The 26155-nt window shown below is 61.5% G+C and overlaps 3 non-coding genes and 6 pseudogenes across 3 annotated transcripts; all 9 read right to left on the reverse strand.

Moving 5' to 3' along the window:
* Positions 1–5122: 5122 nt before the first annotated feature.
* LOC122378087 lies at positions 5123–5292 on the reverse strand (annotated as a pseudogene).
* A 1509-nt stretch (positions 5293–6801) lies between these two features.
* Positions 6802–6979, reverse strand: LOC122378075 (annotated as a pseudogene).
* Positions 6980–6999: 20 nt separating this feature from the next.
* LOC122378095 lies at positions 7000–7119 on the reverse strand (annotated as a pseudogene).
* A 1525-nt stretch (positions 7120–8644) lies between these two features.
* LOC122378058 lies at positions 8645–8829 on the reverse strand. The gene has a single exon (XR_006255974.1). It is a non-coding gene; the product is annotated as a U2 spliceosomal RNA (small nuclear RNA).
* Positions 8830–9998: 1169 nt separating this feature from the next.
* On the reverse strand, positions 9999–10142 carry LOC122378083 (annotated as a pseudogene).
* A 1513-nt stretch (positions 10143–11655) lies between these two features.
* On the reverse strand, positions 11656–11848 carry LOC122378068. Its single transcript, XR_006255976.1, has one exon. It is a non-coding gene; the product is annotated as a U2 spliceosomal RNA (small nuclear RNA).
* Positions 11849–13367: 1519 nt separating this feature from the next.
* On the reverse strand, positions 13368–13551 carry LOC122378090. The gene has a single exon (XR_006255979.1). It is a non-coding gene; the product is annotated as a U2 spliceosomal RNA (small nuclear RNA).
* Positions 13552–23998: 10447 nt separating this feature from the next.
* On the reverse strand, positions 23999–24142 carry LOC122378081 (annotated as a pseudogene).
* A 1517-nt stretch (positions 24143–25659) lies between these two features.
* On the reverse strand, positions 25660–25835 carry LOC122378061 (annotated as a pseudogene).
* Positions 25836–26155: the final 320 nt, after the last annotated feature.

Here is a 26155-nt window from a genome sequence, read left to right on the forward strand (position 1 = left end):
GGGTGTGCCCCACAGGCCGGCCCAGGTACCTGTAGGCCCCGTCCCGGTCAATGAGGGGCAGGGGGGCACCGCACAGGGCGGCGGGCGGGGAGGGGGCGCCGACGGAGAGCAGGGCCGACTTCCCCGGGTTGGGGGTCAGCCCGGCCCAGGCGCACACGCGCTCCAGCAGTGCCAGGCCGTCCTGGACCTCGCTGCGCCGGCTGAAAATCAGAGCCAGGTCGTCAGCGTAGGCGAGGCAGCGCACCTGCGCGGCGGCGAGGGCCCGCAGCAGCGGCTCCAGGGCGAGCGAAAAGAGGAGGCCGCTGAGGGGGCACCCCTGCCGCACGCCGCGCTGGCACGCCACCGGTGCGGTCAGGCCGTCCCCGGCCCGGTACCGGGTGGCGCTCCCCTCGTACAGGCCCTGCAGGACGGCCACGACGTCCTCCGGCACGCCGATCCGCTGCAAGACCTGCCAAAGGAGGCTGTGGGGGACCGAGCCAAACGCGTTGGCCAGGTCGATAAAGGCCACGTGGGCCTCCGTCCCGTCCTCCCGTGCGCTGTTGACGGCGCACTGGAGCACAAAGTTGTGCTCCAGCACACCATCGTACGGCCGGAACCCTTTCTGGCCTGTGGAGAGGAGGTCAGCGGCCTCCACCCACCCGGACAGACGGTCGGCCCACACACCAGCGTACAGCTTGGCGACCGTGGCGCCGAGGGCGATGGGCCGCCAGCTGTCGGGCCGGGTCGGGTCACCCCCCTTGTGGAGGAGGGCCGTCTCTGACACCAGCCAGGTGGGCGGGACGCGGCGCGCCAGCCGACACAGCTCAAAAGCACGGGTCAGTAGCAGGGCGTCGGGGTCGAGGGCGCGCCAGGCCGCATAGCGCATCCCGTCAGGGCCGGGGGCGGTGTTGGCCGCCCGCCGGAGACGGCCCCACACCTCATCAGCCCGAAACGGGGCGGTCAGGGCCGGGGAGGGGGCGGCGGGGGTCAGGTCAGGGACCTCCTGCGGCCGCCGGTCCCACTCCACAGGGGGGCAGGGAGGAGGGGCGAAGTGGGCCGCCAGCTGCTCGCCGGGCACGGGGCACGGGGGCGTCTCCTCCCGCAGCACCTGCCGCACCGCCTTCTCCCTGTTGGAGCGGTACAGCCGCTGCAGCCGGCTGGCCTCCTCGGCCGCGTAGGCCGGCGGCTGCCAGGGACGCCGGTGGTCCTCGGCCGGCTCCGGCTCCTGCTCCGCTGGCTGGGGGCGGGGCTCGCCGGCGGGAGGGGCGGCGGGGGGACGGTCAGCTGGCGGCCGCTCGTTAGGGGGGCGCCAGGGGGCGGGGCGCCGGCGCCGCTCATGGTAGTCGGCGTTACGCCGGGCCGCCTCGGCGCACAGCCGGGTGAGCTGGCGCTCCACCTCCTCCCACGGGGCGCGGGTCTCCTGCAGGGCGGTTAGGACCGGGAGGAACTGCTGCTGCAGCTCGGTCGGCTCCGGGCCCTGCTGGGTGGGGTCAGGGGCGCCGGCGGGGTCAGGGGCGCCGGCGGGGTCACCAGCACCTCCAGCACCACCACCACGGCCGGCACCACGGCCCCGACCACGGCCAGGGCCGCCGCGGCCACGGCCACGACCGCCACCGCGGCCACCGCCACCGGCACCACCGTCAGGGTCACCAGCGGGGTCACCAGCGGGGGCACCAGCAGCACCACCCCGGCCACGGGAGGCACCACCTCGGCCACGACCGCGGGAGGCACCACGGCCACGACCACGACCGCGGCCGCCACTACGGGCACCGCTGGCAGGTCGGCCAGGGGCGGGGTCACGGTCAGTGGGCGGGTCAGTGGGCAGGTCACCGGGCGGGTCACGGGGCGGGTCACGGGGCGGAGCACGGGGCGGTCCACCAGCCACAGCGCCGGCGGGGTCACCGGGTGGGGCGCGCGGCGGGTCACCGGGCGTCACACGAGTAGCAGTGCCGGGCGAGCCGCGGGGCGAGTCAGCACAGGGCGGGACACGGGCTGCAGCACCGGGCGAGCCGCGGGGCGGGTCAGGCGGGACACGGGGCACGGCGCGGGGCGGGTCAGCGGGTGGGCGACCACCACGGCCACCTCTGCCGCGAGCACCACGGCCGGCGCCGGCAGGCTCACCGCCGGAGCGGCCACTGCCGGGCCGGGTCACGGCAGGGTCACGGGCGACGCTGGGACGGTCACGGTGAGCGGGGTCACCGGGCGGACCGCGGCCACGGGTGGGGCGGGGGCCGGCGGGGTCACGGGGCGGGTCCGACACACCACCGGCACGGCCACCAGCACGGCCACGGGACGGGCCGGGCGCGCCACGGGACGGGCCGGGGTCGGGTCGGTCACGGGAAGGGCCGGGTCGGTCACGGGACGGGCCACCAGCACCGCGGCGAGCACGGCCACCTCCGCCACGGTTAGAGCGGTTATCACGGTCGCCGTCACGGACACGAGTGACACGGGTCACGGGTGGCACAGGGCGGGTCACGGGCGGCACGGTGTGGGTGACGGGGGTCCGCACTACTTCACTGTAGGTGCGTACAGCGGCAGCGGGCGCGTCAGGGACACGGCGCGGGCCGTCGTCACGGGCACCTGTGCAGGGCGGGGCATGCACAGCACGGGGACCGGGAGTGTCGCGTGACACGTCATCAGTGAGGGCACGACCGTCGCGGGCTGGCTCAGTGCCAGGGCGGTCACAGCGGGCCTCGGTAGTGGCCGGCGCGGCGCTACGGTCACCCAGGGCCGGGAACCCGGGCGGGGGCCGTCCTCCCCGGGAAGGGAAGCCGGGAGGGGTCCGCACACGGCGGGGAGGGACACTGGACGGGGCCAGCACGGCGTCGGACCTGTAAAAGACCATGGTCGGGAGCGGACCGTCCTCATCATCGCTGGCGCCGCTCGGGGTCGGGTCACTGCCAGGGGCCGGGTGGCCGGGCATGTCACGGGCCGGGTCACTCGGGACCGGTCCACGCCGGTCACGGCGGCGCCGGCGGCGCCTCCTTCCCCTCCGCTCATCACCCCACCGCTCCGCTACCCGAGTCAGTCGGCGGGGAGGGGGCGGGGGGAGGCCGGCCGGCGGCGGCCGGCGGCGAGCCGTCAGCTGACGAGGCAGAGGCCGGAGCAGGGACAGAGCGCGGAGCAGCGTCCGGCGGCGGCGTCTCGGCTCTGTCGGGCGGCGGGCAGTCAGCTGGGGAGAGCGGGGAGGACGGAGCCGGATCCAGCGGCGGCGTCGGGGCTCTGTCGGGGGACGGAGCGTCAGCGGCCACCGGGAGGGGAGGGGAGTCGGTGCCGGCCAGCCGCAGCGACAGCGGCAGGCTGTCCTCCGTCACGGCCGCCTCGGAGTCGGAGGAGACGGCCAGGTCCTCCAGCAGGGTCCAGTCAGAGGGGGAGGGGGCCCGCGGTGGGGTCTCCAGGGTGATGTCCAGCTCACTCCCACTCTCCGACCGCCGACAAGCCTCCAGGGAGGGCGGGAACGGGGGCAGGAGGGGTGAGTCTGGACGGGGCGGGGCGGGGTCCCGCCGGGCCGGGGCCGCCGGCCGCCGGCCGCCACGGCCGATCGCCGCCATGAATCGCCGGGCGAGCCGCTGGAGGGGGCTGGGACGGTCCCGGTCGGCGGGGGGCGACACGGGGTCACCGGGAGGGTCGGGTCGGGCCGGGCTGGTCCGCAGGGATGCCAGGGACCGGCGGACGCGGGGCGTCAGGGCACACGGGGTGCCGAGCGGGGTGGACGACCCAGACGAGTCAGAGGTCGGGGTGGCCGACCCATCAATGGAGGACACACTAGGCATGACTGACGTCACATCGGACACGTCCGACATCACTCCCGGTGACGGGACGGGCGACTGGGGCACAGACCCGGGGGGCAGCACCACAGTAACCCTCACGGGGAAGGGCCGGGGCGTCACAGGGCCGGGCCGGGGCGTCACGGGGCCGGGCCGGGGCGTCACGGGGCCGGGCCGGGGCGTCACGGGGCCATGGTCAACAGACGGCGAGTGGGACACCACGGTGACGTCACTGTCAGAGACGTCAGACGGCGCGGGGGAGCCTCCATCACCGTCGGTGACGTCATCGGCGGCCGGCCGGCCACCGGAGCCGCGCCGGTCGGCCAGCGGGCTCGACACACTCGAGCGGGGCGAGCCGGGGCCGGGGTCAGAGGCCGAGCCGCGGACGGGGGCCTCGGGAGGGGTGAGCGGGGGCAGGGAGACGGCGTCATCACCCGGGGCTGGTCGGTCAGTGTCAGCGGTCGGCGGGAGGGACGGCGTGTCCACGTGGACGGGGGAGCGGCGGCACAGGCGGGCATGGTTAGTCAGGCCGCGCCGGGTCGTAAAACTCCGGCCACACCAGCAGCGGTGGGGCATGGCCACCGGGCCGGCGGCGGCCGGCTGCGCGAAACAGCCGTGCCGGGACAGGTGGTAGGGCAGCTCCTCGTGACAGCCCCCACAGACCCACTGGGCAGAGGTCAGGTCCACGTGGCAGCGAGCGATATGACGCTTCAAGCTTTGCCGAAGCACTGACGGACCGGTGTTGGCGTACCGCGTCCCACAGTTCTCCACTGGGCACATGAGCAGGCCGGGGAGAGGGAACGGGAGCACCAGTCGGCCATCCACGAGAGTGGGCTGGGTGTCCGCCGCCCGGGGAAGGGACACGGGGGGGTCATGGTGCGGTGACACAGACATGGTATGAGAGACGCAATAGCACAGCGAGGCAATACAATACACTACACCAACTCACACCACAACACAGCACAACACAAGCCAGTGAGTCGGGGGGCGCCGGCTCGGGCACCGGGAAACCACGCGGCGAGGCCGGGACCGAAAGACAGAGTAACGCGGGCGGAACAAGGACAATTTAGGTGCGAAACAAGCCGAAAATGGGTATAATTAAGGCATACGATATCGAATAAAGAATTAGCAAAAACAAGAAACGTTGATCAGCAGGCCGGCGTTAGAAGAGAAAAGGGCGGGAAGGGAGTTCAAATTCAAAGGTTTGGCGCCAAATCCCAACGGTCTGGGTTTTGGCGCGAAACCTTTGAAAACCGGTCAACGGCTGAAGGCCGTTGCCCGGAAGCCGGGGGGGGGGGGAGAGGCAGTCGCCGCGCGGTCTCACCTGGTGTAGAGCAGCAGCAGCGCCCCCTCCTCGGCAGGCGGCGACGGTGGCGACACCACGCGGACTGGCACAGAAACACTGCACACCACAGATCCGACAGGGAATACAATTCCCGACCTTTTGGCTAAAATCAAAGTGAAAAGCGCCTCGCGCGACTTCAAAATAGGTCAACAAACCCACAGATACTACACTTTGATCTTAGCCAAAAGGCCGAGAAGCGATACTTAAGCACAACACTTTAAGATACTTATGCAGTTAAGGGATAACTATTAGTACTAGTAACGATGCAGAGCTATAGCGTGAGCGCTAGTGGCCACGGCGAGTGATAAGAGTGGTCCATTATGTTACATTCAAAGTATACGCAGTTTCAGTTTATCCTCACCATGGTAAGTATCTGTAAGCACAAAAGATCGCCAAACTCGAAATAATTTCGAATTAGTGGCTCTCGACCGTGCGTTTGTACACACGCAAATGGAGACGGCGGCGCCGCGCCGACAGTTATCAGTCGTGCGACATCAGATGGCAGCACAGTCGAACACCACGACGTATGGCAGCGCTCTACCCCCCCCCCCCCCCTAGCTGCATGCAGACAAAAGCATGCATCGCAAAAGTACGTATTGCACATGTACGTCAGCAAAAGTACTGATTAATCATGTACGTAACGAATAAGGCACGTATCGACAAAAATGTATCTTAATAGTAGTTAATGGGCATTTTCACGACGGTCTATCCGGCGAATGCACCTGATGTGATCAAATCTGCACGTACTTTCTTTTACAGCAAATAGCTTCATTTTATGAATTTATTACAGTGTTTTAATCGATGATGCTCTCTGAAAATATGACAAAGCAGGCATATAAGAAATTAGTGCATATAAGCTAGTAGTGCTAGCTGATAGCTGCTAAGAGGACACACCGAACCTGATTTGACCAATTCTGCACTTTATCTGTACCACCTGTGCATCAAATGTGTACCAGATGGCCGTCGTGAAAACGGCTAATATGAATAAATAAAGCATTTGTCAGGACCTTACCAAAGCACAGATCTTGGGAATGTCGATAGATACTGCTATTTTGCCAGTTACTTTTTTCATTTCGATATACCTACGATTGCACGCCTCACACTGTAGCAAAACTAATGCAAAGAGAAAAGTTTTAAAAACATATGATGCTTTACGTAAGGCAAAGCTGTCGTCACCCACAACTTCCCACACGCATCCCCACTGTCCATCACAGATACCGAATGAATAGTGATAAAGATGTCAGCTTTACAGGTACCTCAGTTAGATGATGATGCACCGTCTTTACTGAGTTTCACCAGATAGAGCGGCCTTGCCAGTCACATTTTAGGACGCCGATGCACCGTGTACTTGAAAGATGTCGATTGTCTGGGAACAAAATAAATGCGTGAATTAATTCGCCTATTGTAGCGGTTATCGTGGCTCGGGTCGGGGGCGGCACGTAGTAGCGGAATTCGAGAAAAAAAAACGTCTATAATCATAATGATATTGATTGGGTCATTTTTATTCATGACCTGAGATGACCTCAGGGACATTGAGGGGTCACAGGTACAATTTGCCGATACCCGCATTTTTCTTCCATTTAGTATGAGCGTTTGTCTATGACCGTGATCAAAAAGAGGCGTTTTTTCATGTTTTGTCAATTTTTATTGTCAGATATCTTAAAAGTATCTTTATCCTTTTATTTCACTACATATCACAACGCATGATAACAAAAGTGGGCCGATCCTGGCTGTAGTGCAATGCCAGGCCAACCCGCGGCAGGGCTGGAGCAAGCTCCAAAAACCCCGCCAAAGTCCAAAAATCAGTTTAATATTCTGGTCCCCATGTAGGGGACGTATCAGATATTAAGCTGATAAGAACAGATTTTTTAGCGTATAGAGCATGTTTTAGCGGCGTGCTTTGTAAAAGAAAGGTAGCCAACCAAAAGCATGTCTATCCCGACCAATGAGCCGCGATCATGTGCAAATACCGGGGGAATGCCCCACAGATACTACACTTTGATCTTAGCCAAAAGGCCGAGAAGCGATACTTAAGCACAACACTTTAAGATACTTATGCAGTTAAGGGATAACTATTAGTACTAGTAACGATGCAGAGCTATAGCGTGAGCGCTAGTGGCCACGGCGAGTGATAAGAGTGGTCCATTATGTTACATTCAAAGTATACGCAGTTTCAGTTTATCCTCACCATGGTAAGTATCTGTAAGCACAAAAGATCGCCAAACTCGAAATAATTTCGAATTAGTGGCTCTCGACCGTGCGTTTGTACACACGCAAATGGAGACGGCGGCGCCGCGCCGACAGTTATCAGTCGTGCGACATCAGATGGCAGCACAGTCGAACACCACGACGTATGGCAGCGCTCTACCCCCCCCCCCCCTAGCTCTACCCCCCCCCCTAGCTGCATGCAGACAAAAGCATGCATCGCAAAAGTACGTATTGCACATGTACGTCAGCAAAAGTACTGATTAATCATGTACGTAACGAATAAGGCACGTATCGACAAAAATGTATCTTAATAGTAGTTAATGGGCATTTTCACGACGGTCTATCCGGCGAATGCACCTGATGTGATCAAATCTGCACGTACTTTCTTTTACAGCAAATAGCTTCATTTTATGAATTTATTACAGTGTTTTAATCGATGATGCTCTCTGAAAATATGACAAAGCAGGCATATAAGAAATTAGTGCATATAAGCTAGTAGTGCTAGCTGATAGCTGCTAAGAGGACACACCGAACCTGATTTGACCAATTCTGCACTTTATCTGTACCACCTGTGCATCAAATGTGTACCAGATGGCCGTCGTGAAAACGGCTAATATGAATAAATAAAGCATTTGTCAGGACCTTACCAAAGCACAGATCTTGGGAATGTCGATAGATACTGCTATTTTGCCAGTTACTTTTTTCATTTCGATATACCTACGATTGCACGCCTCACACTGTAGCAAAACTAATGCAAAGAGAAAAGTTTTAAAAACATATGATGCTTTACGTAAGGCAAAGCTGTCGTCACCCACAACTTCCCACACGCATCCCCACTGTCCATCACAGATACCGAATGAATAGTGATAAAGATGTCAGCTTTACAGGTACCTCAGTTAGATGATGATGCACCGTCTTTACTGAGTTTCACCAGATAGAGCGGCCTTGCCAGTCACATTTTAGGACGCCGATGCACCGTGTACTTGAAAGATGTCGATTGTCTGGGAACAAAATAAATGCGTGAATTAATTCGCCTATTGTAGCGGTTATCGTGGCTCGGGTCGGGGGCGGCACGTAGTAGCGGAATTCGAGAAAAAAAAACGTCTATAATCATAATGATATTGATTGGGTCATTTTTATTCATGACCTGAGATGACCTCAGGGACATTGAGGGGTCACAGGTACAATTTGCCGATACCCGCATTTTTCTTCCATTTAGTATGAGCGTTTGTCTATGACCGTGATCAAAAAGAGGCGTTTTTTCATGTTTTGTCAATTTTTATTGTCAGATATCTTAAAAGTATCTTTATCCTTTTATTTCACTACATATCACAACGCATGATAACAAAAGTGGGCCGATCCTGGCTGTAGTGCAATGCCAGGCCAACCCGCGGCAGGGCTGGAGCAAGCTCCAAAAACCCCGCCAAAGTCCAAAAATCAGTTTAATATTCTGGTCCCCATGTAGGGGACGTATCAGATATTAAGCTGATAAGAACAGATTTTTTTTTATTCAAAAAAGTACATGGTGATTACAAGAACGACAGTACAAAAACAGAACATCACATACGGCGGCAACAGTCATGCCGGTCCGTCAACAACACCATGTTTCAGTAGACAGTAGAGAATAGCAACAGACCCCAGAGGGTCACCATGGCGGTCGGCCACACACCCCGGGCAGGGCTGGCGGGAGGAACGGGGGAGGGGGAGGAGGGAGGCGGCAGTGGGGGAGGCACCACGGCGGGCCGGCGGGGCGGGCCACGGAGGGGTGGGGGGGGGGAGCCGGGAATCACTAACGGCGTCAGCCACCATCACCAAAGCAGGGCACCTGCTGTGCACACCGGCACCAGTCAGGACCGACACTCGGTCGGGGCGGCCACGAGGGCCCGCCATGCCCGTCGCCGTAGCGACCCGTCACCATCACCACTAGAGCAGCGCTCACCAGTGCTACCTCTAAACCAACAGCTAGGGGCACTTAGCCACTACTGTGTCGGTGCAGCCATGCTACGGCACGGCTCACCAGCCACCACCAGGCTCAGCCACCATGGCCAGGGGAGAGCAGGGGAGGGGTTTCAGGGGTCCCGCTCCCGGCCCACACCGGCCGAGACCCACCGGAGGGCGCCGACCCCGCACCACCGCCTCGGGGCAGGGAGGGCACCGTGACCCCGTGCGGCACCGGGGAGGGTCGACCGACAGCGGCCGGCCACGACCCCGGGGCCACAGGGGACAGAGGGTGCCGGGGAAGGGGGGGGGGGGTAGAGGGGGGCCAGACGAGCCCGGAGTGCGGGCCGACCGAGAAACACAGCACTTCGGTGCACGCATCAGCGAATCGTACAGGGACGCTGGGCGTCATCAGACCAAACAGGTTAGTCAGCGTAAGGTCACTGAGCGTCAATGACGGGTCGGTGGCAGCGGGGCCACGGACGACAGGGGAGCCTCGATCGGCAGCAGGCTACGAACAGAACACGGCCATCAGCAATAGTCGGCCACAAAGGGCATCCGGTCTGGACGAACACATATCTACTACGTTTGTCGGTGGCAGCAGGATCCACGGACGGCAGGAGGCCACGAATTAGGGGGGCGGGGGGGGGGAGGCAGTCGCCGCGCGGTCTCACCTGGTGTAGAGCAGCAGCGGCGCCCCCTCCTCGGCAGGCGGCGACGGTGGCGACACCATGCGGACGGGCACAGCAACACGGCACTGCTCAAGGTCACAGGGAATACAGGGGAATACAATTCCCGACCCTTTGGCCAAGATCAAAGTCAAAAAGCGCCTCGCGCGAGTTAAAATAGGTTAAACAACCCACAGATACTACACTTTGATCTTAGCCAAAAGGCCGAGAAGCGATACTTAAGCACAACACTTTAAGATACTTATGCAGTTAAGGGATAACTATTAGTACTAGTAACGATGCAGAGCTATAGCGTGAGCGCTAGTGGCCACGGCGAGTGATAAGAGTGGTCCATTATGTTACATTCAAAGTATACGCAGTTTCAGTTTATCCTCACCATGGTAAGTATCTGTAAGCACAAAAGATCGCCAAACTCGAAATAATTTCGAATTAGTGGCTCTCGACCGTGCGTTTGTACACACGCAAATGGAGACGGCGGCGCCGCGCCGACAGTTATCAGTCGTGCGACATCAGATGGCAGCACAGTCGAACACCACGACGTATGGCAGCGCTCTACCCCCCCCCCCCCCCCCCTAGCTGCATGCAGACAAAAGCATGCATCGCAAAAGTACGTATTGCACATGTACGTCAGCAAAAGTACTGATTAATCATGTACGTAACGAATAAGGCACGTATCGACAAAAATGTATCTTAATAGTAGTTAATGGGCATTTTCACGACGGTCTATCCGGCGAATGCACCTGATGTGATCAAATCTGCACGTACTTTCTTTTACAGCAAATAGCTTCATTTTATGAATTTATTACAGTGTTTTAATCGATGATGCTCTCTGAAAATATGACAAAGCAGGCATATAAGAAATTAGTGCATATAAGCTAGTAGTGCTAGCTGATAGCTGCTAAGAGGACACACCGAACCTGATTTGACCAATTCTGCACTTTATCTGTACCACCTGTGCATCAAATGTGTACCAGATGGCCGTCGTGAAAACGGCTAATATGAATAAATAAAGCATTTGTCAGGACCTTACCAAAGCACAGATCTTGGGAATGTCGATAGATACTGCTATTTTGCCAGTTACTTTTTTCATTTCGATATACCTACGATTGCACGCCTCACACTGTAGCAAAACTAATGCAAAGAGAAAAGTTTTAAAAACATATGATGCTTTACGTAAGGCAAAGCTGTCGTCACCCACAACTTCCCACACGCATCCCCACTGTCCATCACAGATACCGAATGAATAGTGATAAAGATGTCAGCTTTACAGGTACCTCAGTTAGATGATGATGCACCGTCTTTACTGAGTTTCACCAGATAGAGCGGCCTTGCCAGTCACATTTTAGGACGCCGATGCACCGTGTACTTGAAAGATGTCGATTGTCTGGGAACAAAATAAATGCGTGAATTAATTCGCCTATTGTAGCGGTTATCGTGGCTCGGGTCGGGGGCGGCACGTAGTAGCGGAATTCGAGAAAAAAAAAACGTCTATAATCATAATGATATTGATTGGGTCATTTTTATTCATGACCTGAGATGACCTCAGGGACATTGAGGGGTCACAGGTACAATTTGCCGATACCCGCATTTTTCTTCCATTTAGTATGAGCGTTTGTCTATGACCGTGATCAAAAAGAGGCGTTTTTTCATGTTTTGTCAATTTTTATTGTCAGATATCTTAAAAGTATCTTTATCCTTTTATTTCACTACATATCACAACGCATGATAACAAAAGTGGGCCGATCCTGGCTGTAGTGCAATGCCAGGCCAACCCGCGGCAGGGCTGGAGCAAGCTCCAAAAACCCCGCCAAAGTCCAAAAATCAGTTTAATATTCTGGTCCCCATGTAGGGGACGTATCAGATATTAAGCTGATAAGAACAGATACTACACTTTGATCTTAGCCAAAAGGCCGAGAAGCGATACTTAAGCACAACACTTTAAGATACTTATGCAGTTAAGGGATAACTATTAGTACTAGTAACGATGCAGAGCTATAGCGTGAGCGCTAGTGGCCACGGCGAGTGATAAGAGTGGTCCATTATGTTACATTCAAAGTATACGCAGTTTCAGTTTATCCTCACCATGGTAAGTATCTGTAAGCACAAAAGATCGCCAAACTCGAAATAATTTCGAATTAGTGGCTCTCGACCGTGCGTTTGTACACACGCAAATGGAGACGGCGGCGCCGCGCCGACAGTTATCAGTCGTGCGACATCAGATGGCAGCACAGTCGAACACCACGACGTATGGCAGCGCTCTACCCCCCCCCCCCCCCCCCCCCCCCCTAGCTGCATGCAGACAAAAGCATGCATCGCAAAAGTACGTATTGCACATGTACGTCAGCAAAAGTACTGATTAATCATGTACGTAACGAATAAGGCACGTATCGACAAAAATGTATCTTAATAGTAGTTAATGGGCATTTTCACGACGGTCTATCCGGCGAATGCACCTGATGTGATCAAATCTGCACGTACTTTCTTTTACAGCAAATAGCTTCATTTTATGAATTTATTACAGTGTTTTAATCGATGATGCTCTCTGAAAATATGACAAAGCAGGCATATAAGAAATTAGTGCATATAAGCTAGTAGTGCTAGCTGATAGCTGCTAAGAGGACACACCGAACCTGATTTGACCAATTCTGCACTTTATCTGTACCACCTGTGCATCAAATGTGTACCAGATGGCCGTCGTGAAAACGGCTAATATGAATAAATAAAGCATTTGTCAGGACCTTACCAAAGCACAGATCTTAGGAATGTCGATAGATACTGCTATTTTGCCAGTTACTTTTTTCATTTCGATACCTACGATTGCACGCCTCACGCTATAGCAAAACTAATGCAAAGAGAAAAGTTTTAAAAGCATATGATGCTTTACGTAAGGCAAAGCTGTCGTCACCCACAACTTCCCACACGCATCCCCACTGTCCATCACATGATACCGAATGAATAGTGATAAAGATGTCAGCTTTACAGGTACCTCAGTTAGATGATGATGCACCGTCTTTACTGAGTTTCACCAGATAGAGCGGCCTTTCCAGTCACATTTTAGGACGCCGATGCACCGTGTACTTGAAAGATGTCGATTGTCTGGGAACAAAATAAATGCGTGAATTAATTCGCCTATTGTAGCGGTTATCGTGGCTCGGGTCGGGGGCGGCACGTAGTAGTGGAATTCGAGAAAAAAAAACGTCTATAATCATAATGATATTGATTGGGTCATTTTTCTTCATGACCTGAGATGACCTCAGGGACATTGAGGGGTCACAGGTACAATTTGCCGATACCCGCATTTTTATTCCATTTAGTATGAGCGTTTGTCTATGACCATGATCAAAAAGAGGCGTATTTTCATGTTTTGTCAATTTTTATTGTCATATATCTTAAAAGTATCTTTATCCTTTTATTTTCACCACATATCACAACGCATGATAACAAAAGTGGGCCGATCCTGGCTGTAGTGCAATGCCAGGCCAACCCGCGGCAGGGCTGGAGCAAGCTCCAAAAACCCCGCCAAAGTCCAAAAATCAGTTTAATATTCTGGTCCCCATGTAGGGGACGTATCAGATATTAAGCTGATAAGAACAGATTTTTTTTATTCAAAAAAGTACATGGTGATAACAGGCATTTGGTGAAGGTACAGACAATTCGATACGGGTGGCAACAGTCATGCCACGTCCGTGTACAGTCCATGCACATATGGGATTACAAGGTGATAGCAATAGACCCAGCGGGTCACCAAGGCGGTCGTCCACACACCCCGGGCAAGCTGGCGAGGGAGGCGGGGGAGGGGAGGGAGGCGGCAGTGGGGGAGGCACCACGGCGGGCCGGCGGGGCGGGCCAGGGAGGGAGGGGGGGTGGCGGGTAAGCTCCATAACTAGGACCATCACAGCTGCTACTCGGCAGCTCCCGGGCAGCCTGTGTGCCCCGGGTCTACTGCAGGCCGTCCTGACCTGGCCCGACCAGCGGTCCGGGCCACCCCGCAGCGCTGCCACCCCGGCCAGCCGACTGCTCCAACGCATTGGTCACCATCACCAGCACCAAAAGCGTAGCGCTCACCAGCGCACCAAGCGGGGACGTGGGAGGGCGCTGGAGGCCACCGCCAACCAAGCCGCCCAGACCACACTCCAGCACCACAAGCCGCGTGCCACCGCACCCACAGCAGGGGAGGGGGAGGGTCAGGGGTCCCTCTCCCGACCCACACCGGCCGAGACCCACCGGAGGGCGCCGACCCCACACCACCGCCTCGGGGCAGGGAGGGCACCGTGACCCCGTGCGGCACCGGGGAGGGTCGACCGACAGCGGCCGGCCACGACCCCGGGGCCACAGGGGACAGAGGGTGCCGGGGAAGGGGGGGGGGGGTAGAGGGGGGCCAGACGAGCCCAGAGTGCGGGCCGACCGAGATACGCAGCACATCAGTTGGGCAGTAGCATATCATACAAAGGCGTCGGACGCCATCGGACCAGGCAGACCGATAGTCGTGAGGTCACGGAAGGTACATGAAGGGTCCGCGGCAGTAGGGCCACGGACAGCAAGTGAGCCTTAATCGGCATCAGGCTACGTTGCAAACACCATACGGCCAACAATACTGCAGCGGGCCACGAGAGGCACCAGCACGGCAAACACATACATTTACAACATCGGGTCGGTGGCAACGAGGACCACGGACGTGAAAACGCCACAAATAGGGCCTTACACAACACGGGCTAACCATCGTCAGGCAACAAAAGTGAGCTAACTAAACGAGACATTACACATACAGATACATACAATGGGCCTCCTTGTCAAGCAAGGGGCTGCAGGCGCTCGAGGACCACACAGGCCAGTCGTTGTGGTTCAACTACATCATGGCCAAGAAATGGCTCTAAGAGCGCAGATCAAACACATTACATACACATTTGGCGCCGATAGAGCCGATCAGGGACGGTAGGCGCTAAGAGACCGGATAGGTCACTGAGTCAACACAGGCTCCAATCGGCACTGGCACAGTATATACTGCGTGCAATGACACATGGGGCAGGACACTCGGTTACACACATTGGAGGTACACACAGTCTCCCCACCGCCACCCGTCCCTTCCCACCCCGCCCCACACACCCACATACATTACTACACACATTGAGTCGGTCCGACCCGCCCACATGTTGGCCAGGAAGTCGGTCGGTACAGCGGTGGGCGGACGGAGCCCGACTGAGAACCTGAGGGGTTCGTGCGGCCACTATAGAGGTGCCAGGAGTCGGTCACGCCGCGTCAGGTGGTGACGGACATCAAGAGGACACATACTACATATTACACATTAAATACACATAACACTCCCGTCCCCTCCCCCGCCCTGTCCCATCCCCATACTCCCCGCCCCACGGCACTGCAGTGGCGGTCACTGCATGCCGATACAGTCACTGGTCGAGCTGTGGGCTCACACAGTCTTTGGTCTGTCACACTCAGTGACCAACGGTCACCTCTCACTGGGCGGCCGGGCACTGGTCACCGGGCCAAGGCGGCACAGCTAGTGTCACGGGGGCGCGCACGGGCGCTAGAACGCCAGGACCGGCACAGGTGGGTGCCAGTCGGCCAGGCGGTCACGGTGGACAGCCGACGGGCGGTCACAGAGACGGCCTACGGCCGCTGCGGCAGATCGTCCACGGGCGATCACGGTGGATCGTCTACGGCGGCCACGGCCAGCGGAGGCCACTGTTCGACCTAACAGTCCCGTCCCACCCCGTCCTATCACTCCCACCCCAACACTCCCCACCCCACGTCACACCACACTCACTAGTTCGCGACGCGGTCACCAGGCGGCGCCAGCCAGCGCCGAGCGACGGGCACCGCGGCACCAACGAGCGCCGGCCGACGGGCCGGAACAGTCTCCAGTCCGCAGCGGCGGGCGCCGGCACGGGGTGCGGCCCGGCGCACCGACAGCCCCGACCGACCGACAGTCTCGGGGAGAACGGTCGGCGCCGGGCGGCGGGGCGCAGCGCGGCGCACGGACAGCCGCGGTCACGAGCCGGGCGGCGGTCACGGAGGTGGCCACCGAGAGGGCGGCCACCGGCTTCGGCCACTTGAAGGCGGCCGCCGGGAGGGCGGCCACCGGCCACAGGCAGCGGCCACTTGATGGCGGCCACCGGGAGGGCGGCCACCGGCCATCGGCCACTTGAAGGCGGCCGCCGGGAGGGCGGCCACCGGCCATCAGTAAAGCGGCCACCGGCCACTTGACAGCGGCCACCGGGAGGGTGGCCACCGGCCACGGGCAGCGGCCACTTGAAGGCGGCCACCGGCCATCAGCAGAGCGGCCACCGGCCACTTGACAGCGGCCACCGGGAGGGAGGCCACCAGCCACGGGCAGCGGCCACTTGAAGGCGGCCGCCGGGAGGGCGGCCACCGGCCACTTGACGGCGGCCACCGAGAGGGCAGCCACCAGCCACTTGACGGTGCGCCAGACACCGGCGGTCGACAGGGCCGGCACCAGCGGCACCAGCCGACGGACCGGCACCAGCGGCACCAGCGGCAGACGGCGACCACGGGCAGCGGCCGCCGAGGCAGCGGCCCCGGTCATCGGTCCAGCGTGACCGGGCGGAGAGCGCCGCAGGGCGGCCGACGAACGCCAGGAGCGGCCCGGCGGTCACCGGCAGGCGGCCAACAGACGAGGGGCGGCCACGGCCACCGGGGGCAGCCACAGCTACCGGGGGCAGCCACAGCCACCGGGGGCAGCCACGGCCACCGGGGGCAGCCACAGCCACCGGGGGCAGCCACGGCCACCAGGTGAGGCGGTTCCAGCCACCGGGGGCAGCCACAGCCACCGGGGGCAGCAACAGCCACCGGGGGCAGCCACAGCCACCGGGTGAGGCGGCTCCAGCCACCGGGGCCAGCCACAGCCACCAGGTGAGGCGGCTCCAGCCACCGGAGCAGCCGCAGCCACCGGGTGAGGCGGCTCCAGCCACCGGCGGGCGGCCGGCCGCCAGACGGGCAGCTACAGCCGCCGGCAGGGCGGTCACGGCCACCGGTCACGGCCAAGGGTCACCGGCACACACCGGTACACCCACCACACACGCACACACACAGTGACACAGGGGTCACGGGGGGGGGGGGGGCGGACACCGGGCGGCGGACACCAGGGAGCGGACACCTCGGTCAGAGGGCCACGGACAGCGGTCAGCGGGCTGCACGGACGGCGGTCAGCGGGCTGCACGGACGGCGGTCAGCGGTCAGCTCATGGCGGCCACGGGGTCAGCGGCCGGTCAGCTGGGACTCGGTCAGAAACGACGGCCGGGTTGGCGGTCACCAACGGAGACACAGGCAGGCTGCTCGGTCTCGGTCATCAGGGACGGTCCGGTCCAGGTCAGCGGGGTCAGCGCAGGGTAGTCCAGGTCACGCGGGCAGGTCGGTGAGGGGGCCACCGTGAGGCGGCCGCCAACTAGCACCGACTGCTGCTAGTGCTGTTCAGTGAACACCCAGGGCACAGGCACACACATACACACGAGTACACAAGTGAGACAGTGACAAATAATAACAAATAACACCAAGTGACTACAAACACACTGACGGCCACAAACATGCGACACTGGAGACATAACAATTAACAAAAACACAACAAACTACATTCACTCGGCCCCGGGGTCGGCCCGACAGCGACACGTGCCTAATACTGGCGTGTCCCGGTAATATGTTCTATATAAATGTCGCGTGACCACCGCAGCGTATCGCTCACCATGAGTTTACGCATGAGACGGGCGTACACGCGGGACACGCGCAGCTGACGCAGCGTCCTCTCGTTCCCCCGCACCCACGTCCCCAGGGACCCCAGCACGAGGGCGTGCACGGAGGCTGTCTTGCCCTGCCGCCGCAGCTCCTGGACGAGGGGCGCGTACTTGCGCTCCTTGTCTGCGGCGGCAGCGCGGAGGGCCTCGGGGCGGTTTTCGAAGGCAACAGTGACATCAACGAGTGACACGTGGTCGCCCCGGGTCACCACCAGGTCAGGGCGGAGGGCGGAGTCAATTCCGGGGACGCGGCGGTTGACCCGCACGTCATCACCTGCAAACACAGGCGTGGCGCGCTCCAGCCGGGCCAGGATGGCGTTGTGCCGCAGCTGGTACGCCTCCGCGTGTGCCCGCAGGCAATGGTTCGTTACATGGGGCAAGGTCTCCGCCGCGTACCCGCACCTCCGGCACCGGCGGTCGGCTCCTGCCCGGCGGGAGTAGGCGTTGAGTGGGACGAGTCCCAGCCGGGCCCTGTGGACGAATCGCCAGTCAGCGAACCGGGTGAAGCTCCCGCTATACATATAGTGGGAGCTCACCGGCTGGTCCGCCACACAGGCCAAGACCTTCCCCTGCTGGGGCATGCGGGTCAGCTCGGCGAGCTCGGTCTGGCGGACCGCCTCCCGGAGCGCGCGCGACTCGCGCCGCGGCTCCACGTCCGCCTCCCCCACCTGCAGGACAGGGGGGTCAGCGGCGCGCCAGCGGACGGCAGCGCGGCGGGCGAGGGCGGTGGTGGCCACACGGGTGCGGGTCGAGCGGCACGACACGCCGCCGCCGTCGTCCCGCATGGGAGCGCCGTTTAGGTATTCCGCCAGGTCGGCCGGGGTGGGGTCACGGCGGACGCGGCGCCGGGCGGCACCGGCCAGCTCGGCGGCCGCCAGCTCGGCCACCGCCGGGTCCTGGGAATGGAGGAGGCGCTGGGTCGCCGCCGCCAGCAGGATGTCCGCCTCCTGGGAAAAGTGGGTCAGTCCGACCCCACCGGCCTTAGTCGGGCTGTAGAGGTACCTGTTGGTGGCGTTGACAGGCAAGTTCAGAACTCCTTTGACACGCCACCGCAAGGACCGGTCAAACGCCGCCAGGGCGCCCTTGGGGATCACCCCCAGCCGCAGGCAGTGGGTCAGCCGTGGCGCGATGAAGGTCCTCACGGCGTCCAACTTCTGCCACGGGGCCAGGGGCGACCCCAGGAGGCGGGCGGCGTCCCGGCGCGCCTCGGCCACCACCTGCAGGGGCGGCTGGATCAGGCGGGTGTGCCCGACGGGTCGGCCGAGGTACCTGTAGGCCCCGTCCCTGTCAATGAGGGGCAAGGGGGCGCCGCACAGGGTGGCGGGCGGGGAGGGGGCGCCGACGGAGAGCAGGGCCGACTTCCCCGGGTTGGGGGTCAGCCCCGCCCAGGCGCACACGCGCTCCAGCAGCGCCAGGCCGTCCTGGACCTCGCTGCGCCGGCTGAAAATCAGAGCCAGGTCATCGGCGTAGGCCAGGCAGCGCACCTGCGCGGCGGCGAGGGCCCGCAGCAGCGGCTCCAGGGCGAGCGAGAAGAGGAGCCCGCTGAGGGGGCACCCCTGCCGCACGCCGCGCTGGCACGCCACCGGCGCGGTCAGGCCGTCCCCGGCCCGGTACCGGGTGGCGCTGCCCTCGTACAGGCCCTGCAGGACGGCCACCACCTCCTCCGGCACTCCGACCCGCTGCAGCACCTGCCAAAGGAGGCTGTGGGGGACCGAGCCAAACGCGTTGGCCAGGTCAATAAAGGCCACGTGGGCCTCCGTCCCGTCCTCCCGTGCGCTGTTGACGGCGCACTGGAGCACAAAGTTGTGCTCCAGCACGCCATCGAAGGGCCGGAAACCCTTCTGACCTGGTGAGAGGATGTCAGCCGCCTCCACCCACCCACTGAGCCGGTCCGCCCACACTCCGGCGTACAGTTTCGCCACCGTGGCGCCGAGGGCGATCGGCCGCCAGCTGTCGGGCCGGGTCGGGTCACCCCCCTTGTGGAGGAGGGCCGTCTCCGACACAAGCCAGGTGGGCGGGACGCGGCGCGCCAGCCGGCACAGCTCGAACGCCCGGGTCAGCAGCAGGGCGCCGGGGTCCAGGGCGCGCCAGGCGGCGTACCGCAGCCCGTCAGGGCCGGGGGCGGTGTTGGCCGCCCGCCGGAGACGGCCCCACACCTCATCAGCCCGGAACGGGGCGGTCAGGGCCGGGGAGGGGGCGGCGGGGGTCAGGTCAGGGACCTCCTGCGGCCGCCGGTCCCACTCCACAGGGGGGCAGGGAGGAGGGGCGAAGTGGGCCGCCAGCTGCTCTCCGGGCACGGGGCACGGGGGCGAGTCCTCCTGCAGGACCTGCCGCACCGCCTTCTCCCTGTTGGAGCGGTACAGGCGCTGCAGCCGGCTGGCCTCCTCGGCCGCGTAGGCCGGCGGCTGCCAGGGCCGCCGGTGGTCCTCGGCCGGCTCCGGCTCCTGCTCCGCTGGCTGGGGGCGGGGCTCGCCGGCGGGAGGGGCGGCGGGGGGACGGTCAGTGGGCGGCCGCTCGTTAGGGGGGCGCCAGGGGGCGGGGCGCCGGCGCCGCTCGTGGTAGTCGGCGTTGCGCCGGGCCGCCTCGGCGCACAGCCGGGTCAGCTGGCGCTCCACCTCCTCCCACGGGGCGCGGGTCTCCTGGAGGGCGGTCAGGACCGGGATAAACTCCTGCTGGAGCTCGGTCGGCTCCGGGCCCTGCTGGGTGGGGTCAGGGGCGACGGCGGGGTCAGGGGCGCCGGCGGGGTCACCAGCACCTCCAGCACCACCACCACGGCCGGCACCACGGCCCCGACCACGGCCAGGGCCGCCGCGGCCACGGCCACGACCACCACCACGGCCACCGCCACCGGCACCACCGTCAGGGTCACCAGCGGGGTCACCAGCGGGGGCACCAGCAGCACCACCCCGGCCACGGGGGGCACCACCTCGGTCACGACCGCGGGAGGCACCACGGCCACGACCACGACCGCGGCCGCCACCACGGGCACCGCCGGCAGGTCGGTCAGGGGCGGGGTCACGGTCAGTGGGCGGGTTAGCGGGCAGGTCAGTGGGAGGGTCACGGGGCGGGTCACGGGGCGGTCCACCAGCCACAGCGCCGGCGGGGTCACCGGGCGGGGCGCGCGGCGGGTCACCGGGCGTCACACGAGTAGCAGTGCCGGGCGAGCCGCGGGGCGGGTCAGCACAGGGCGGGACACGGGCTGCAGTGCCGGGCGAGCCGCGGGGCGGGTCAGGCGGGACACGGGGCGCGGCGCGGGGCGGGTCAGCGGGTGGGCGACCACCACGGCCACCTCTGCCGCGAGCACCACGGCCGGCGCCGGTAGGCTCACCGCCGGAGCGGCCACGGCCGGGCCGGGTCACGGCTGGGTCACGGGCGACGCTGGGACGGTCACGGTGAGCGGGGTCACCGGGCGGACCACGGCCACGGGTGGGGCGGGGGCCGGCGGGGTCACGGGGCGGGCCCGACACACCACCAGCACGGCCACCAGCACGGCCACGGGACGGGCCGGGCGCACCACGGGACGGGCCGGGGTCGGGTCGGTCACGGGATGGGCCGGGTCGGTCACGGGACAGGCCACCAGCACCGCGGCGAGCACGGCCACCGCCACCACGGTTAGAGCGGTTATCACGGTCGCCGTCACGGACACGAGTGACACGGGTCACGGGTGGCACAGGGCGGGTCACGGGCAGCACGGTGTGGGTGACGGGGGTCCGCACTACTTCACTGTAGGTGCGTACAGTGGCAGGGGGCGCGTCAGGGACACGGCACGGGCCGTCGTCACGGGCACCTGTGCAGGGCGGGGCATGCACAGCAAGGGGACCGGGAGTGTCGCGGGACACGTCATCAGTGAGGGCACGACCGTCGCGGGCTGGCTCAGGGCCAGGGCGGTCACAGCGGGCCTCGGTAGTGGCCGGCGCGGCGCTGCGGTCACCCAGGGTCGGTAACCCGGGCGGGGGCCGTCCTCCCCGGGAAGGGAAGCCGGGAGGGGTCCGCACACGGCGGGGAGGGACACTGGACGGGGCCAGCACGGCGTCGGACCTGTAAAAGACCATGGTCGGGAGCGGACCGTCCTCATCGTCGCTGGCGCCGCTCGGGGTCGGGTCACTGTCAGGGGCCGGGTGGCCGGGCACGTCACGGGCCGGGCCACCAGGGACGGACTGCCGGTCACGGCGGCGCCGGCGGCGCCTCTTTCTCCTCCGCTCATCACCCCTACCGCTACCCGAGTCAGTCGGCGGGGAGGGGGCGGGGGGAGGCCGGCCGGCGGCGGACGGCGGCGAGCCGTCAGCTGACGAGGCAGAGGCCGGAGCAGGGACAGAGCGCGGAGCAGCGTCCGGCGGCGGCGTCTCGGCTCTGTCGGGCGGCGGGCAGTCAGCTGGGGAGAGCGGGGAGGACGGAGCCGGGTCCAGCGGCGGCGTCGGGGCTCTGTCGGGGGACGGAGCGTCAGCGGGCACCGGGAGGGGAGGGGAGTCGGTGCCGGCCAGCCGTAGCGACAGAGGCAGGCTGTCCTCCGTCACCGCCGCCTCGGAGTCAGAGGAGACGGCCAGGTCCTCCAGCAGGGTCCAGTCAGAGGGGGAGGGGGCCCGCGGAGGGGTCTCAAGGGTGATGTCCAGCTCACTCCCACTCTCCGACCGCCGACAAGCCTCCAGGGAGGGCGGGAACGGGGGCAGGAGGGGTGAGTCTGGACGGGGCGGGGAGGGGTCCCGCCGGGCCGGGGCCGCCGGCCGCCGGCCACCACGGCCGATCGCCGCCATGAATCGCCGGGCGAGCCGCTGGAGAGGGCTGGGGCGGTCTCGGTCAGCAGGGGGCGACACGGGGTCACTGGGACGGTCGGGCCGGGCCGGGCTGGTCCGCAGGGACCGGCGGGCGCGGGGCGTCAGGGCACACGGGGTGCCGAGCGGGGTCGACGACCCAGACGAGTCAGACGTCGAGAAGGAGGAGGTCACATCAGTGGAGGACACACTAGACATGACTGACGTCACATCAGACACGTCCGACATCACTCCCGGGGACGGCACGGGCGACTGCGACACAGACCCGGGGGGCAGCACCACCGTGACACTCACAGGGCCGGGCTGGGGCGTCACAGGGCCGGACCGGGGCGTCACAGGGCCGGGACGGGGTGTCACCTCACAGTCAGGCGTCAGGGTGACGTCACCATCGGTTACGTCATCGTCGGTGACGTCACCGGCGGCCGGCCGGCCACCGGAGCCGCGCCGGTCGGCCAGCGGGCTCGACAGGCTCGAGCGGGGCGAGCCGGGGCCGGGGTCAGAGGCCGAGCCGCGGACGGGGGCCTCGGGAGGGGTGAGCGGGGGCAGGGAGACGGCGTCATCACCCGGGGCTGGTCGGTCAGCGTCGGCGGTCACACGGGACAGGGACAGACTGGGTGTGTCCACGTGGACGGGCGAGCTGCGACACAGGCGGGCGTGATTGGTCAGGCCGCGGCGGGTGGTGAAACTGCGGCCGCACCAGCACCGGTGGGGCATGGCCACCGGGCCCGCGGCGGCCGGCTGCGCAAAGCAGCCGTGCCTGTTGAAGTGGTAGGGCAGCTCCTCCCTGCACCCCCCACACACCCACTGGGCAGCGGTCAATTCCGTGTGACACCGTTTCACATGGCGCTTCAGGCTCTGACGCATGGTCGAGGCACTGCAGTTAGCGTAGCGGGTCCCACAGCCCTCCACGGGGCATAGCAAGAGGCCAGGCAGAGGGAAGGGCAACACGAGACGCTCGCCATCGATCGTGGGCTGGGTGTCCGCCGCCCGGGGAGGGGACACGGTGGGAGCACGGGAAGGTGGCGCAGACATGATAAAAGGCACAACAATACACTATCAAACAACACAACACAACACACAGCACACAGCACAGGCCAGCGAGTCGGGGGCGCCGGCTCGGGCACGGGAAACCACGCGGCGAGGCCGGGACGGAGAAACGGTATGGGTACGGGCACGGAATACGGGTAATTTAGACGTAAAACAGGCCGAAAAGGGGTAGAATTGAAGCAAATGAGATCAAAAGCAGATTTAGCAAAAACAAGAAATGTTCATCAACAGGCCGGCGTTAGGTGGGAAAGGGCGGGAAGGGAGTTCAAATTCAAAGGTTTGGCGCCAAATCCCAACGGTCTGGGTTTTGGCGCGAAACCTTTGAAAACGGGTCAACGGCTGAAGGCCGTTGCCCGGAAGCTAGGGGGGGGGGGGGGGAGGCGGGGAGGCAGTCGCCGCGCGGTCTCACCTGGTGTAGAGCAGCAGCGGCGCCCCCTCCTCGGCAAGCGGCGACGGTGGCGACACCATGTGGACGGGCACAGCAACACGGCACTGCTCAAGGTCACAGGGATTACAAGGGAATACAATTCCCGACCCTTTGGCCAAGATCAAAGTCAAAAAGCGCCTCGCGCGAGTTAAAATAGGTTAAACAACCCACAGATACTACACTTTGATCTTAGCCAAAAGGCCGAGAAGCGATACTTAAGCACAACACTTTTAGATACTTATGCAGTTAAGGGATAACTATTAGTACTAGTAACGATGCAGAGCTATAGCGTGAGCGCTAGTGGCCACGGCGAGTGATAAGAGTGGTCCATTATGTTACATTCAAAGTATACGCAGTTTCAGTTTATCCTCACCATGGTAAGTATCTGTAAGCACAAAAGATCGCCAAACTCGAAATAATTTCGAATTAGTGGCTCTCGACCGTGCGTTTGTACACACGCAAATGGAGACGGCGGCGCCGCGCCGACAGTTATCAGTGGTGCGACATCAGATGGCAGCACAGTCGAACACCACGACGTATGGCAGCGCTCTACCCCCCCCCCCCCTAGCTCTACCCCCCCCCCCCCCTAGCTGCATGCAGACAAAAGCATGCATCGCAAAAGTACGTATTGCACATGTACGTCAGCAAAAGTACTGATTAATCATGTACGTAACGAATAAGGCACGTATCGACAAAAATGTATCTTGATAGTAGTTAATGGCCGTTTTCACGACGGTCTATCCGGCGAATGCACCTGATGTGATCAAATCTGCACGTACTTTCTTTTACAGCAAATAGCTTCATTTTATGAATTTATTAGTGTTTTAATCGATGATGCTCTCTGAAAATATGACAAATCAGGCATATAAGAAATTAGTGCATATAAGTGCTAGCTGATAGCTGCTAAGAGGACACACTGAACCTGATTTGACCAATTCTGCACTTTATCTGTACCACCTGTGCATCAAATGTGTACCAGATGGCCGTCGTGAAAACGGCTAATATGAATAAATAAAGCATTTGTCAGGACCTTACCAAAGCACAGATGTAAGGAATGTCGATAGATACTGCTATTTTTCCAGTTACTTTTTTCATTTCGATATACGATTGCACGCCTCACGCTATAGCAAAACTAATAAAAAGAGAAAAGTTTTAAAAGCATATGATGCTTTACGTAAGGCAAAGCTGTCGTCACCCACAACTTCCCACACGCCCCCCACTGTCCATCACTGATACCGAATGAATAGTGATAAAGATGTCAGCTTTACAGGTACCTCAGTTAGATGATGATGCACCGTCTTTACTGAGTTTCACCAGATAGAGCGGCCTTTCCAGTCACATTTTAGGACGCCGATGCACCGTGTACTTGAAAGATGTCGATTGTCTGGGAACAAAATAAATGCGTGAATTAATTCGCCTATTGTAGCGGTTATCGTGGCTCGGGTCGGGGGCGGCACGTAGTAGTGGAATTCGAGAAAAAAAAAACGTCTATAATCATAATGATATTGATTGGGTCATTTTTCTTCATGACCTGAGATGACCTCAGGGACATTGAGGGGTCACAGGTACAATTTGCCGATACCCGCATTTTTATTCCATTTAGTATGAGCGTTTGTCTATGACCATGATCAAAAAGAGGCGTATTTTCATGTTTTGTCAATTTTTATTGTCATATATCTTAAAAGTATCTTTATCCTTTTATTTTCACCACATATCACAACGCATGATAACAAAAGTGGGCCGATCCTGGCTGTAGTGCAATGCCAGGCCAACCCGCGGCAGGGCTGGAGCAAGCTCCAAAAACCCCGCCAAAGTCCAAAAATCAGTTTAATATTCTGGTCCCCATGTAGGGGACGTATCAGATATTAAGCTGATAAGAACAGATTTTTTTTATTCAGAAAAGTACATGGTGATAACAGGCATTTGGTGAAGGTACAGACAATTCGATACGGGTGGCAACAGTCATGCCACGTCCGTGTACAGTCCATGCACATATGGGATTACAAGGTGATAGCAATAGACCCCGCAGGGTCACCATGGCGGTCGGCCACACACCCCGGGCAAGGCTGGCGAGGGAGGCGGGGGAGGGGAGGGAGGCGGCAGCGGGGGAGGGACCCGGGCGGGGCGGCGGGGCGGGCCAGGGGGGGGGGAGGGCGGGTCGGGAGGATTAGCCGTGTAGTCTACATATATAGGCACCAGCCTCCATCACCAAAGCAGGGCACCTGC

This window comes from Amphibalanus amphitrite, unplaced genomic scaffold (assembly GCF_019059575.1).
Source record: "Amphibalanus amphitrite isolate SeventyFive unplaced genomic scaffold, NRLGWU_Aamphi_draft 000054F_arrow, whole genome shotgun sequence".
Lineage (NCBI taxonomy): Eukaryota > Metazoa > Arthropoda > Thecostraca > Balanomorpha > Balanidae > Amphibalanus > Amphibalanus amphitrite.